The sequence below is a fragment of the Dioscorea cayenensis genome, chromosome 15 (genome assembly GCF_009730915.1).
Source record: "Dioscorea cayenensis subsp. rotundata cultivar TDr96_F1 chromosome 15, TDr96_F1_v2_PseudoChromosome.rev07_lg8_w22 25.fasta, whole genome shotgun sequence".
Classification (NCBI taxonomy): domain Eukaryota; kingdom Viridiplantae; phylum Streptophyta; class Magnoliopsida; order Dioscoreales; family Dioscoreaceae; genus Dioscorea; species Dioscorea cayenensis.
Window position 1 is genome coordinate 12,645,243 of NC_052485.1, and position 15,620 is coordinate 12,660,862.

Sequence of the window (15,620 nt, forward strand, 5' to 3'; positions counted from 1 at the left end):
TGTTTTGTGTTTACTTGCCAGTTCTCCGAGCTTCTGCCAGCTAACAATGAAGAGAATATGTTAATTGGTAATATTAAGCGTGATCAGAAGCAAACCCATGTTAAAGCATCGGAATGAGGCTACTACACAAGGCAGTCTCGACAACCAACAAGGCCCTCGCCCATTGGAAAAAAGCCAAGCGTTGAGCCAACAAAGAAGCGATACCGAAACCAATCCCCTCCAACCATCCCTGAAGAAATTGGTCATCGACAATCATCGGTTGAAAGCTGGAGGAGGTTCCGCAAAGTGTCGATGAAATATGGCGGTTATTACAACAAGTCTTATCTGAGTTCTGTGACCTGCGAGCTCGTATAGACGAGCGTGAACGTGAAGCTGCAACGCGAAAAAGGTCTGAGTCACGGTCACCACATCGGGATTCAGTCCCCCCTATGAAGACAACGAATATTAGTCGCCCCGCTTTATCAGCACCGTCCCCTAGACCTGGCGTTAGGTTCAAAAGGGTTGCACGGCTTCGGAAAAGGCATTCTACCCAATACGGTATGAAGTATATAGGTAATGCAGAAATTCCTGCACAGTATAATGAAGACGATTCCAAGCATATTCACGTTCCACTAGCAGCTACTCAAGAAGAAGAGCCAGAAACTGCATCATAGGTTCCCGCTTTTGATCGTTCCGTCCATGGTAATAAAATTCCAGTCCCTAAAGCCGGTATAGATGATATTCCGTCTCATGCTCCGTCTCCTCAGTTGGCCACGGATGAAACTCTGTCTCATGTCCTGCCTTCTGAGGCCCCAATAGCCACCAAGATCCCGGTAGAGGCCGAAGATTCTCCCTCCAAACGTGTTATATGGTACATGGTTATGCAAGACAAATATCAAAGCAGTCCATCTCTGAAAAAAGTTCCACCAAAATAATCACCAGCGATAAAGACACAGGCAAAACGGGTTCAGCCAAAGAGAGCCCCACCAAAAAAGGCTCAACCAAAGAAAGCTACAAGGAATAAGGACACAACACATAAGAACAAACTTGCTGAAAAGGTTTTCATCTCGAGTGACGTCTCCAGAAATGATGAGGCAAAATTACATGCTGTAGACGAACTACTTCAATCCTTGAACAGTTTGAGAAAGGAAAAAACTGCAGAAGCGCCGCTTGTGATGGTCACATACCAGCCTCAACAAAAAAGGCAGGTATACTTCAAGGAACAAAAGAAGACTTAAACTGACTTCCTACCACAGAAGAAGTCCTATCCGGGTTGGGGAAGGCTTAAGCAATTTGAAAAGGCAGCCCTCACCATCTTCCTAAACACACGTGTCGACAGGTACTTTTTCTCCTTTGTTTATATTACAAAATTGTGTTCATGTGTAAAGTATATATTCTACTGTATATATTTAAAGTTTAATGTGTATATATTTAGGTTACTATGTAAATATTAACTTTACTTTGTAAATATTTGCTTTCGTGTGTAAATATTTAATTTCCTGAGTAAATACATAGTTTACTGTGTATTACTATTGTTACCCGTGCATATTTATGGTCGGTTGTGTGCTTCTTTTATGTAGCTCTGTAATTTAGAATGATGATAAAGACTACGGGTATACCACCCATGCCCATCTGTTCGTCCTCCTTGATGGGAAAAAAAATGTCCCCGATGATGTATTGGATGCCTTCATACTCATGCTCCATGTGGAATTGCTAACAAATCCATTGGCATTCAAGAGACGTGGCGTTATCACACGGCCCCGAGTTCCTGCTATGCAGAAATTATAATTTGTTGCGGAACAAGCAGTGTACCTGATGGAAGATGTCATATACGCGTACAAATCAGCTGACCTTATACTTATGCCAATTTTACTTCATGGTCATTTCCATCTGCTCATTTTGGACAATGAGAAGAAAAAGTACATGCACTACTCCTCACTCAAGTCAGACATTTATAACTCTGATGCCGTGGACATGGTAAGTGACAAAAATATCTTCTAGAACTATGATATGCTTTCCTATGCTCTTCTATTTAGTGACTAATAAGTTCCATTAAACTGTTCAGCGGGATCTCTTCAAACTATGCATCGAGGTGAATACCGGCAGTAATCCATTCCGAAACCTCCCACTTGAGCATGTGCGAAATTAGCCCCAGCAGGTACCAAGTACCTTTGATTGTTCGGTCTTTTGTATGCGATATATAAAGTAGCTTTTGAGCAAGGAAGAATTGTCCATATCACAATCAGGCGTCCAAATCCTCCACCTCCGATATATCGCCTGTGTACTTCTCAATGTGATAAGGAAGAAAATTATACCAAGCATTAGTATGAAGAATGACACTGAAGGTGAGAAAGAGGCCACCTGGGAGAAGGACAGCAAAGGTGAGAAGGAAATAGAAGGTGAGGTTGCCGCCGAGAAGAAGGACAGCCAAGGTGAGAAGGAAATAGAATGTGAGACGTTGGAAGCTACCGGGGAGAAAAATAGCGAAGGTGACAAGGAAATAGAATGTGAGACATTGGAAGCCACCGGGGAGAAAAATAGCGATGACAAGGACATAGAAGGTAGGAAGGACACTACCGGGAGAAGAATAGCGAAGTTGACAAGGATGCAGAAGGTGAGAAGGACGCTGCCGGAGAGAAGGATAGCAAAGGTGACAAGGACGTCGAAGGTGAAACGGAGGCCGCCATGGAGAATGACACCTTAGGTAAGAATAAGGCCGCCGAGGAAAAGGACGCCGAGACTGTGAAGGAAACTGTTAGGGAGAAGAACACCATCGAGGACAAGGACAATAATGAATCCACTACTGAAGATGCTTGATAAGTGCTTGTGTATTAGTAATACAAAGTATTCTTTTCTTACAATGAGCATTACTTTTCTCATATTTTATTGCTCATACATGTGTATTTGTATTACTTTTGTGCATGTAGGGTTGTCGAAACAAGTATGGAAAAAAGAAGCCAATGTAGATCATGAATGCACGTTGTTAATGAAATCTTGGAGTGAACAAATGTGAAGACACAAGTTGTGCTAAAAAACATATGAGTATGTGCCATCCTCTGTTGTGCTCGAGTGAACATGCAAATTAGAGGGGCACAAAGGCAGTCGCACTCATGTGTTCCTACTTATGCAATGCTAGCAAGATTATCGTTAAATGTAATTTTTTTGAAGAAGCAACATGATCTACTGCATGAATGTGTGCCCATTCATCTGGCCTCGATGAAAAGTGTGAATTTGGGAGTATTTTGGCGGAGTACTGTAATAGGTTACGGGAACAAATCATTGTAGTAAATTACTGTAGGTGTTACTATTCACGGGCCGCTGAAAAATCAATTCCTATAGATTCACACAGGCGTGTGGAAATTCCACACGCCCGTGTGAATGCCCGATTCCAGCCCTTTATAAAGCCGTGACTTGTACCGATTTGGGAATCTTTTTTCCATCTTTTTTCCAACTATGGAGAGGCCTGTGGCTTGGGTTTAGAGGGATTTTGGCAAGATTTTTGGAGTTGTTCTACTGCCATCGACACTGCGTTCCTTTGAAAGAGAGTTATTAGTGAAGCTTTCATCGGCACAGTACCTACTGCAGTGATTTGCTACAGTAATTGCCTGTGAACACTCCTGATTCTACACTTTTCATCGAGGCAACATAAATGGGCACACGTCTATGCCGTAGTTCGTGTCGTTTCTTCAATAAGGGATAACATTGATGAAGATCTTTCTAGCACTGCACAGGTCAAAATACACAAATGTGACTGCGTTTGTGCCCCTTCAAACCATGTAATTCCTTGAGCGCATGGAGGTTGGCACATATTCACGTATTTTTTAGCACAACTTGTGTGTTCACATTTGTTCACTCTAAGATTTCATCAACAAAGTGCAATCGCAATCTACTTTGGCTTCTTTCATCTACATTTGGCTCTACAACCTTACATGCACAAAAGAACACAAAAACACATGTATTAGCGATAAAATCTAAGAAAAGAAATGCTCATCGTAAGAAAAGAATATTTCGTATTACTAATACACAAGCACTTATCAGAAATGTCCTTAACATGGGTTCCTTGAGTGGACGATCATTTAGACTTTCTACTATGGGTTCAACCCAAGCACAAGGCAGTTACTTGATGCAGCAGTAGGAGGTACCTTAGGAAGTAAGACCCCTGAAGAAGCCCGACATCTCATTGAAGAAATACCATGAACAACTACCAGTATAACACAAGAGATAGAAAAAGGTAGCCAGACTTCATGAGATTGATGCAGTTACTTCATTGGCAGCCTAGGTTGAGTCATTGAGCAAGAAGTTAGATACTCTAACTTCTTCTAGAGTGGCGTCCCTAACTAGTTGCACTGGGTGTGGAAGAAGTCATGCTTCATCCGATTGCCCGATTTATATTGGTGGTACGTCCTCGGTAAAACAAGTGGATTTTATGGGTAATGCAATAAGAAGCCAAGGCAATCCATATAGTAACACTTACAATCCGGGTTGGAGGAGCCACCCGAATATTTCATGGAATAATCAAGGGCATTAAAAGGCCATGGCACCACCGAGTTTTCAACAACAACAACAAGCCCCGAACATGGAGAATCGAGTTTCAGGCTTGGAGACAGAGATGATTGATCAAGAGAAAGCTTTGACCAAGTTCATCCATTCGTCAGATAGAAGGTTTCAGTCGGTCAAAGCTACACTTGGCAACCACACCGCGTCAATGCACAATTTAGAGAATCAAGTAGGGCAAATTGCGAAGTCGTTATTGGAGAGACCTCAAGGAAGCTTGCCTAGTAACACCAAAACTGATCCGAGAGAACATGTGAAGGCAATCACTTTGAGAAGTGGTCGTGAGGTTTAGGGTACGCTTCCGAGTGAGAAGATCATTGTTGAAGTACCCAAGATCGTGGAGGTTGAGGAAAGAGCCAAAGAGAAGGAGGTGGTATCCCCACCTTACAACCCAAGAATCCCTTATCCCTTAATATTGAAGAATGATCAAAATGATGAGTAGTGCAAGAAGTTCTTGAGTCTATTTAAGCAATTGCACATCAACATTCCTTTTGTGGAGCCGTTATCTCAAATGACTCGCTATGCAAAGTTTCTCAAAGACCTCTTGACCAACAAAAGGAAGTTGGAGGAGAGTGCATACATGATCTCAGATGCTTCATATTCGGCAGTGTTGCAAAAGAATATGCCGAATAAGAAGAAGGACCATGGAAGCTTTATCATTCTGTGCAACATTGGTAATTTGGGCGAAGAAAAGGCATTGGTGGATTCCGGGGCTAGTATCAACATCATGCCTTACACATTCTTCCAAAATATGGGCCTAGGAGAGCCTAAGCCCACTCGGATGACACTTCAATTGGTGGACAGAACAGTTAGGCATCCGAGGGGCATCATCGAAGATGTACTTGTGAAGGTTAACAAGTATATATTTCCTGTGGACTTTGTAGTGTTGGATGTTGACGAGTATGTTGATGTTCCGTTGATTCTTGGGAGGCCATTCTTGCGTGTTTTCAAGGCTCTTATAGACATGGATGGCGGGGAGTTAACTTTACGAGTTGGGGGATGAAAAGCTTACATACCGCCTCGCCAAAGCCATACGACATTCTCTTGACTTTGATGATATTTTTTGCTTTTTTGACACTACCGATAAACTAATAGATGAAGATGTGCAAGAAATGATGTGTTTGGACATGTATGAGGGGTTTCTAGACAAAGTAGTGGAGAATGAAGAAGTTTTGATGCTTGGTCTAGAGGACAAGGTGCAACCTACCCCAGGGATCATGAAGAAGATGATCCAAAAGATGAAGCAAGCAAGGAGACGCCACAAGAAGCATCTCAAGGCTATTGGGGATGTGTAAGAACGGAGTAAGGGTAACTAACCCTTGTGTGGTATCATGCTCAATAACTCCCTCTCTACCTTGAAAAGATTATGTTCATCATGCTTTCAGGTTATGGGTAAGAGGGAAACATTCATCTATGAGCCCTTGTGAGGTAAGAAGAGGTAACCCAAGTCCTTACTGTTTTCTAGGTTTTAGTTTAGTGCTTGCATGAATAACTGCTTGAGTGTTGGTGTCTTGATTTCTTTTACATGCTATCACTATGTTTTTCTTGTGGATTATTAGTGTTTTCGTGTGCTTAATTGTGATTGGCGAAGTTTCTTGGTTGTTTGATCTTGTTTTCCATGATTCTCTGGTCAATTTTGTATATTGTAGGTAGGCTGAATATGTATAAATGTGCAAAAATTTTCTGCAGAGTCTGTAATTTTTTGTAAGTCATCAAGAGAAGATACACGGCCGTGTGGAATTTCCACACAGGCGTGTGTTTCTGTTCAGAGCTCAACTTCTCTATCCTGAGAAGACACAAGGGCATGTGAATGCCCCTGTGAACAACCTTGTGATGGTCACACGCCCGTGGGTAATTTTCACACGGCCGTGTGTTTCTCTGTAGAGTTCAACGCTCTATCCCGAGAAGATAAAGGGCCGTGTGTCTGCCCTCGTGGATGACCTTGTGAATTACACACGGGCGTGGGTAATTTCCACACGCTTGTGTGAAACTCTACAGAGAGTTCTTATCCATCCCGAGAAGACACAGGGGCGTGTGAGTGCCATTGTGAGTGGCCCTTGTGAAGATCCATGGACGAGTGAAATTTCCACATGAGCGTGTGAAACACTTAGAGAAATTTCTCAGATGGACAGAGAAGCCACAGGGGCGTGTGGATGCCCCTGTGGGTCGGGCACACGGGCGTGGGGAATTTCCACACGCCCGTGTGAATGCGTTCAGAGAGAGTTAAAGGCTATCTTGAGAGCACACAGAGGCGTGTGTCTGCCCCTGTGAAGCTTCCCTATGGAGTCACATGGACGTGGGTAATTTCCACATGCCCGTGTGGATGTGAAGATAGTGAAGAGCCATGACTTTTTCTTTATAAAACGCTCATGCCCCTTTGTTCTTTAACTCCCAAACACTCAAATGTCACCTCCCTTCACTATCCCGACACCTCACCATCTATATATAGAGTTCTAGGGCTATTTACCGGCTATATTCAAGGTTTTTCATCTTCACTTCATTGGTAAGTGATAAGTGCTTATGTATTAGTAGTACAAAATATTCTTTTCTTATGATGAGCATTACGTTTCTCAGATTTTTATCGCTAATATATGTGTATTTGTGTTCTATTGTGCATGTAGGGTTCTGGAGACAAATATAGAAGAAAAAAGCCAAAGTAGATTGCGAGTGCTCTTAGTTGATGAAATCTTAGAGTGAACAAATGTGAAGACACAAGTTATGCTCAAAGTTATGTGAATGTGTGCTAACCTCCATTATGTTCAAGGAAATTTGCAAATTGGAGGGGCACAAAGGTAGTCATACTCATGTGTTCCGTATTGTGCGAAGCTAGAAAAATTGTCATCAAATGTGCTTTAACTTGAAGATGCGATGTGATCTACGCATAGACGTGTGCCAGTTTATGTTGACTCGATGAAAAGTGTGGATTTGTGAGCATTTTGGTGGAGTACTGTAGTAGATTAGAACAGCAAATCAACATAACAATTTACTGTAGCAGTTACTTTTCACAGGCCGCAGAAAATCAATTTCTGCAGATTCACACGGCCATGTTGAAATTTCACACACCCGTATGGATGCCCGATTCCAGCCCTATTTAAGTCGCCATTTCAGCACGATTTCAGAATCTTTTTGTCCATCTTTTGGCTATTGACAAGGTCCCCTTGCGTATATCCCGCAAGTGCACGAGTTTTTCGAAGTAATAATCCCGGATGAGCGGGTATTGAATCCACACGGAGTAAGGAATAAAAACACTTAATCTGCTTCTTAGCTATGTGAAAGATCAGTAGTGATAAGTGTGAGAATGATTCAATTCTAAAAAGTAAAAACAACAAGTAAGAGAGCACGAGTAAAGGAGGAGGTAAGGCAATCGATAAAGATGGGGTACTCGGATAATGCTCCGCCTAGGACAATCGTTTCAAGTGCAAGAACCCTCTATTATGCTTCCTAATCAATGCAATGGTGAGTCGTGGAAATCCTTAAATACATAGTCCCAAATCTAAGGTCAACTATGCCTAACTCTATACATGTCCCGGAGGAGAGATTAGATAACCTCTCAACCTCGCACTTGAATAGAGTTGCAATGAGCTCTAGGGATTCCAAGTGATAAATCTCTTCCTAATTATAGACCTAACCCTTTGGTCCAGGTGGAAGGTCCCTAACCACGATTAAGCCCTAGATACTAAGATCACCTCAACGCTTCACTCCGTTGAACGCGTAACTAAGCCCCAGCGGAGGGTCATCCCTTAGACCATTCACTCTATTATGGCCGCAAAGAACTCGAGGAATGGAGGTAGAATCTATTACGTCAGAGGGGAAAGGGGACGCTCATGTACCTCTCGACTCACCCTCTCAACCCTCTCCAACCTAAATTTTTCTAACGCTCGTGGTGTGGCACTCATTCACAAGGTTACCAACAAGAACTCTCAACCCTAGTGTCACTCTAGGGGAAATGTTCATACAATCAAGCATTCAAGGTTGGAACTCACAATAAACATCAATTAATTGAAAGCATAATAAAGAGATTCAATGAAACAAATACATCCTAGGGTTCACAAATACCCAAGTACCCACTAGGGGTTTAGCTCTCCATGGAGCTAAGTACAATCAAAGAAATAGAATGCAAAAGCAATGAATCCATAGAGAAACCCCCTCGATAGTCATGTTGATGGTCTTATGGAAAGTCTTCTACTCATTGTCCAAGGATTCCCTTGTCCGGTATAGGATACGCCTTGACGGAAGCTCCCGTACCAACCTTCTTTCAAAGGAATGACGATGTTGAAGCCGTAGAACCTCTCCAAAACCCTAGCCAATACCTCTCAAAATCCTAGCCGAAACCCCCTCTCAAGTTGGGGAAAAGATGTAGAAAAAAATTCTGAAATTGGGGCTGAATCGGCTTTAAATAAGGCTGGAATCGGGAATCCACATGCCCTTGTGGGCGCCCCTGTGGGCGCCGCTGTGGAATTTCCGCACGGGCGTGGGTAATTTCCACACGCCCGTGCGGATTCTCTAAAACTGTCATTTTTGGCCGGCTGTGAACAGTAACGGCTACAGTGCTCTGCCAAAAATACTCCCGAATCCACTTTTCATCGAGGTAACATAAACGGGCACATGTTTATGTCGTGGATCGCTTTGCTTTTTCAATGACGGATAAGTTGATGGAGATCTTGTTCTATGTGCATAAGTCGGAATGCTTGAGTGTGACTGTCCTTGTGCCCCTCCAAATGGTTGTGCTAACTCAAATATGGGGAGGTTGGCACACACTCTAGCATCTTGCACCCGACTCATATCTTCACGTTTGAACTTTAGTAAGATTTCCTCCAAAATTGGTGCATTGTGATTCACATTGGATTCTTTCCTTCATAATTGGTTTCACAACCCAACCTGCATAAAAGTAACATAAAAACACACATATTATTGTAAAAACCCAAGAAAAGTAATGCTCAACATAAGGAAAGAACGTTTCACATTCATATTGCACAAGCACTTATCAGCTATCTTTTCTCCACCTTTGGAGGCACCGGCAGCTAGGGTTTGGAGAGGCTTTGACTAGGTTTTTGGAGGGATTTACGGCCTTCAACATCTCGTTTCCTTTGGAAGAGAGTTATTGGGGGAGCTTTCATCGCACCGAATCGGTGAGGTGTGCCCTAGGCTTGACGAGGGGACCTTTAGAGAAGACGCGGTCACTCTATAAGACCATCGACATAGAAACCAAGGGGGTTTTATTCATGGATTGCATATTATTACTTTTGATTTCATTATTGATCGTATTTTGCTCCATGGAGAGCTAAACCTCTAGTGGGTACTTAGACGTGTAAACCCTTGGATGATGTTGTTTTTTTTGACCTTTTATTATGCTTTCTTTAATTGATGTTTTAATTGAGTTCCAATTTTGAATGGTTGTTGAGTTGATTTTCACTTAGAGTTACACTAGGGTTGAGTATCCATGTTTGAAATCCTTGTGGATGAGTGACACACCATGAGGGTTAGACAATGCTAGATTAGAGAAGGTCGAGATGTTGAGTCAAGAAGTAGCCGAGCATCCCCTTTCCCCTCCGGTGTGATTTATTATACCTCCAAGTTTAAGAGTTCTTTGCGGTCACAATAGAGTGAAGTGCTAAGAGACGGACTCTACTGGGGCTTAGTTGCGCAAGCAACAGAGTGAAGTGTTGAAGTAATCCTTAGTATCTGGGCTTAATTGTGACTAGGGGTCTTTCGCCTGGACCAATGAGTTAGATCTGTTTTAGAGAATAGGGTTTATCACTTGGAATCCCTAGAGCCTATAGTTACCTAACACAGTATGAGGTGTCGAGACTGAGAGATTTCTCCACTGGTGCATAGTGTAGGGTTAGTCACGGTTGACCTAAAATTTTGGGACCGTGTGTTTAAGGATCTCCATGACTCATTATACATTAGTTAAGAAGCATAATGATTGGTCTTACACTTGAAACAATAGTCCTAGGGTGAGCAACGTCCGGGTGCCCCATTTATCATCGATTGCCTCTATAATCTTTTATTTGTGCCTCCTTCTTCTTTTCTTATTTCTATTTGCATTGATTCTTATTCACATCACTATTAATTCATCCTCGTTCTAGTTAAATAGCAATCTTTGTGTTTCTAATCACTATTCCCTGTGGATTCGACTACCCACTCACCAGGGTATTTTTACTTCGACAAACACGTCCACTTGCGGTACACACACAAAAAAGCGTTATCAGTAAGCCTCCTTCTCTATTCCATTCGCCATACTTGATTTCATTTGATTGAACTGGTGATTGTTGCTTCGTTTGTATGTTAAAATGGTTGGTTCGTAGTTTAGAGTGAGTTTTGAGCTAATTTTTGATGTATTTGTGGATTTTTGCATAGTGGTCATGTAGTTTTCACACCCCGTGGATCCACACGGGCGTGTGGAATCTCCACGTGACCGTGTGGATTTCTGAAGTATTGTTTTGTGAGTTTATTTGATCGATTCTCTGTTCAATTTTTACAAATATGGTTCCCAGAACAAAGAAAGCTACCGGCAAACATCCTACAGAGCACTCCCCTGGGCCAGAGCATATGGAATTTGTGATTCCCGAGCACCAGGCTTGGTTTGAGAAGATTTTGAAACTCAAGTTCGGACAAAAATGATTCCTGGACTTGAGCGCGTTCTAGGAGGTTCAGTTAGCTGATGTTATGGCCGACGAGGTCAAGGAGCTGTTGTTGGTGGGCAATTGGTGTAGATTATTGACTCTTCGTGATCCTGTCATACGTATGTTGACGTTAAAGGTACTAGCATCATTCGAGTTTGATCACTTTTATTCCAGTTTCAACAACATAGATGCTATTCAGTTTAGAGCTTTTAGACAGTACCACAGCATTAGCGTGACTCAGTTCTCGATCCGACTTGGGCTCTATGACGAAGCATTCACTGACACAGAGGATTATGAGCAGCTACCTATAGATTACCCCTATAGTTTGACGCTGCAGCGTGCATACTGAGTGTTGTGCAGACAAGGACAATATGAGCCGGGGGTATCCAAGGCCACGTGTCTTCCTAACCTGCATATCGTTACATTCATGCCATTCTGAGCAGGTCGGTGAACAACCGTGGTGATAGTACCGGTATCCTGAGCTGACAGGAGCTGTTTTACCTCTATTCGATGGTTCAGAGCATGCCACTCCACTTGGGACACATCCTGGCAGAGTCGTTACGGCACCAGGGATAGTATGCCAGGATCGGTATCCTCTTCTCCGGCCCATACATTACTAGACTCATAATGGGGATGGGTTTATTGGACGCTATTTGTGGGTCAGAGAAGACGATCATACCTGCTTCCCTATTTCACCAGTACCAGCACTAGTAGTAGCGGCGACCAAGCTTGACACCGACACTTGATGCATCTTTACTTTATTTCTTTATGTTTTCATATTTTATTTCTACATTTTATTGTGGACTTGTATCACTCAGAAAGGATCTTCCTTATGAGTTTATCTATTATTTTCATTGTCTCGAGTTGTATTTCATTGCTTTATATTTATATATTCGAGTTATTTTTTGTTTTTGTTGAGTTTACTGAACACCCCTTGTGTATACGTGCAGATGGTCTTGTAAGTATGAAAATTGAGGACTAGTTATAGACACGGTCAATGTGATATTCACATGACCGTGTATGCTCCATAACCCATTGGAATTCAACTCTCAAGAAACATAGCTCTATCAAACATACCAATAGGAGTTCAGGGGAGTATTGTTTCAATTGCCCACCTCCACATATGTTTTTGATTGCTTAATATTCTATTGTGCTTGCATGCGTACATTGAGGGCAATGTTTATCTTAAGTGTGGGGGGAATTCACATTACACATGTTCTTTACATAAGTTTCGACTGAAAATGCTCACGTAGCCAATGGCGGTTCACCTTAGTTGTAATGGTTGTATTCTTAAGTTAGGAGAATTTTTAAAATTGAATGTTATCATGCTCTAGTTTTTACTTGAAATTTTAGGAATTTTTGCCTGATTGACACTTGTTGCACTACTTGTTCATTAAACCTTTTTGAAAACTCAAGTTCGATGTTTAAGGGACTAGTTAGTTCTGTTTCTTGTGTTAATTTTTGCTAAAAAAATGGTTGAATGAAATGAAAATAGGAAAATGTATACTTGTTTTGATTGTGCATTTGGGGCGGAAAGAGCTACCTCCTATAAAGTATGAAGCTACTCTCATAAGTCGGATACTAGTTATGCCCTAGAGAAAGAGCTATCTCATGGGATGAGTGAAAGCTACTACCCTGGTAGAAAGAGCTACCACCTCGAAAGTTTGAAAGCCACCTTAGTGGCCGCATCGGAAAGGGCTACCTTAGAAGATGTGTGAAGCTACTATCATCTCTTTGCTTTGTTTTGTAAATAAATAAGTCCCTCTAACTTAGAACTTTGAGGAGTATATAATTTGTTGACTTGAGTGTGTTTACACACTCTTACACAATTTCGGGTTTGTTGTCCTTTTTTATTTGAGTTTTTATCTAGAGTAATGATTTTTCGTATTTAGTGTTTAAATTTTCCTTACTTGTAGAATGCATCTTTTGCATACTTCTAATGAACCTAAGGCCAAGCACTTTTAATATTTCCTTCTTCTATGCTTCAATGTTTTATTTTTGCTTAAGGACAAGCAATAGCTTAAGTGTGAGAGAGTTTGATAAGTGCTTGTGTATTAGTAATACAAAGTATTCTTTTCTTACAATGAGCATAACTTTTCTCAGATTTTATCGCTCATACATGCGTATTTGTGTTAACATGACCTACCACACGGGTGTGTCCCCTACCATTTGGCCTCGAAGGGAAAGAAAGGATTTGGGTGGTACTATTTATGATCTACTGCAGCAAACTACAATTCATAGATTACTATAGAAGAGAATTCACATGGCCGTGTGGATGCCTGATTTTTAGGTTTAAAAGGCCACTCAAGGTTAACTTTTATGGGACTTCTTTCCTATCTTTAGGAGAGAGGAGGGCTAGCTAGGGTTTGGAGGAGATTTTTGCAAGCTTTTGGGGCATTTCTAGGCTATTCAACATCGATTTTCTTTGAAGAAGAGTTATTGGGGAAGCTTTCATTGGCATTGATTTTGCGAGGTGTGCCCTAGGCTTGATGTGGGAGTCTTTGGAGAAGGTGAAGCGCCCCTTGGAGACCACCATTATGGAACGAAAGGGGGTTTTCCCTATGGATTGTTTGCATGTTATTTTGATTTCATATTTGATTTTGTCCATGGAGAGCTAATCCCTTAGTGGGTACTTGGACATGTAAACCCTAGGTTATACTTGTTTCTTTGACTTTATTGCATTTCCTTTAATTGAGTTTTTTGATTGAGTTTCAATCTTATAGGTGCTTGATGTTTGATTTTCCCTTAAAGTGATACTAGGGTTGAGAATCTATCTAATCATCTTTTTGTCTAGTAACCATCACCATTAAGATTAGATTAATCAAGATTAAATAGGGTTGAGAGGCTGAGTCGAGAGGTAGCAGAACGTCTCCTTTCCCCTTTGATGTGATTTATCCTACCTCCACATTCTAAAAGTACTTTGCAATCATGATAGAGTGAAGCGTCGAGAGTTCCCTGTCCTCTGGGGCTTAGTTGTGATTAGAGATCCTTCATCTGGACCAAAGGGTTTAATGTAGATTTGGGAATAGGATTTATCACTTGGAATCCCTAGCTCTTTAAGCAGTTATACATGGTGTGAGGCGTTGAGAGTTTTCTCTCCAGCTAGACCTTGTAGGGAACTAGTCATGGTTGACCTTAGATTTGGGACCTTGTGCTTTTGGATTTCCATGACTCATTAAATATCATTTAGGGAAGGGTAGTTTAGTCTTGCACTTGAAATAAGAAACCTAGGGAGAGCATTATCCAAGTGCCCTACTTTTTCATTGATTATCTCCTCATCTTATCCATGATTATTTACTTGTCTTCGTATTTTGTTTACAATTTAAAAACATCCACCAATTGATTTTTCACTTTGGCTATTTGGTAAAATTACATGTTTCTAAAGTCTATTCTATGTGGATTCGACTACCCGCCTTTTGGGTACTATATTACTTCAATACCCGTGCACTTGCGGTACACACACACAAGGGTGTGTCAATTTTTTGGCGCTGTTATGGGGGAATAGCCATTTTAGATGCATTTACACTTGATATTTTAGTCATTCTCTATCTACTCTATTTCATATCTGCTATTATTATATCATTCTAATTTATTTTTCTTTTCTTGATTTCGGCTCCAGGTTATGACCTAAGGTAACCCTTCGACATTAGCTGAAGATGATCCAGATATTGAACAAATAATTCATAGACAAGAAAAGGAATTGCCACAAGAATAGAACTATCAAGCTGAAATAGAGGTTGAGGGGTCTGATAACATGGCTTAGTAGAATAAGCAACAAAAGAAATTCTCAGACTATACAAGACCTAGAGTTCATGGCACGCTATCTAATATTGTTAGGCCACTGATTACAGCTCAAAGTTTTGAGATCAAGCTGTGTTTTATCTAAATGGTATAGCAATCAAAGAAGTTGAATGGGTTAGTCGACGAGGATCCAAACAATCACATCAAGAACTTCTTAGAAGTGTGTGACAAACTCAAGATCAGTAGAGTTATAGATGATGGCATTCAGCTGAGAACCTTCCCATTTTCCTTAAAGGGTAGAGCAAACAGTGGTTACAATCATTACCTCGAGCATTGATCACTACATGGGAGGAAATGGTTGAAGCTTTTCTTGCTCGATATTTTCCTCCTTGAAAATCTACGAAGCTTAGGAATGAGATATCCTCCTTTGTGCAAATATAATTGGAGTCTCTCTTTGAGAGATGGGAAAATTTCATGGATCTCCTTCGAAAATGTCCTCAACATGGGTTCCCTGAGTGGATGATTATCTATACATTCTACAATGGGTTGAATCTAAGCAAGAAACAGTTACTTGATGCTACAGCAGGAGATACCTTAAAAAGCAAAACTCCATAAGCCACTCGACAACTCATAGAAGAGATGGCTATGAATAGTTATCAGTGGAATGCATGTGATAAGAAAAAAGGTAGCCAGTCTTCATGAGATTGATGCAGTTACATC

The 15,620-nt window shown here is 41.3% G+C and overlaps 1 non-coding gene across 1 annotated transcript; it reads right to left on the reverse strand.

The window, feature by feature from the left end:
* Positions 1–15,302: 15,302 nt before the first annotated feature.
* LOC120278261 lies at positions 15,303–15,409 on the reverse strand. Its single transcript, XR_005541602.1, has one exon. It is a non-coding gene; the product is annotated as a small nucleolar RNA R71 (small nucleolar RNA).
* Between the last annotated feature and the right edge of the window lie 211 nt (positions 15,410–15,620).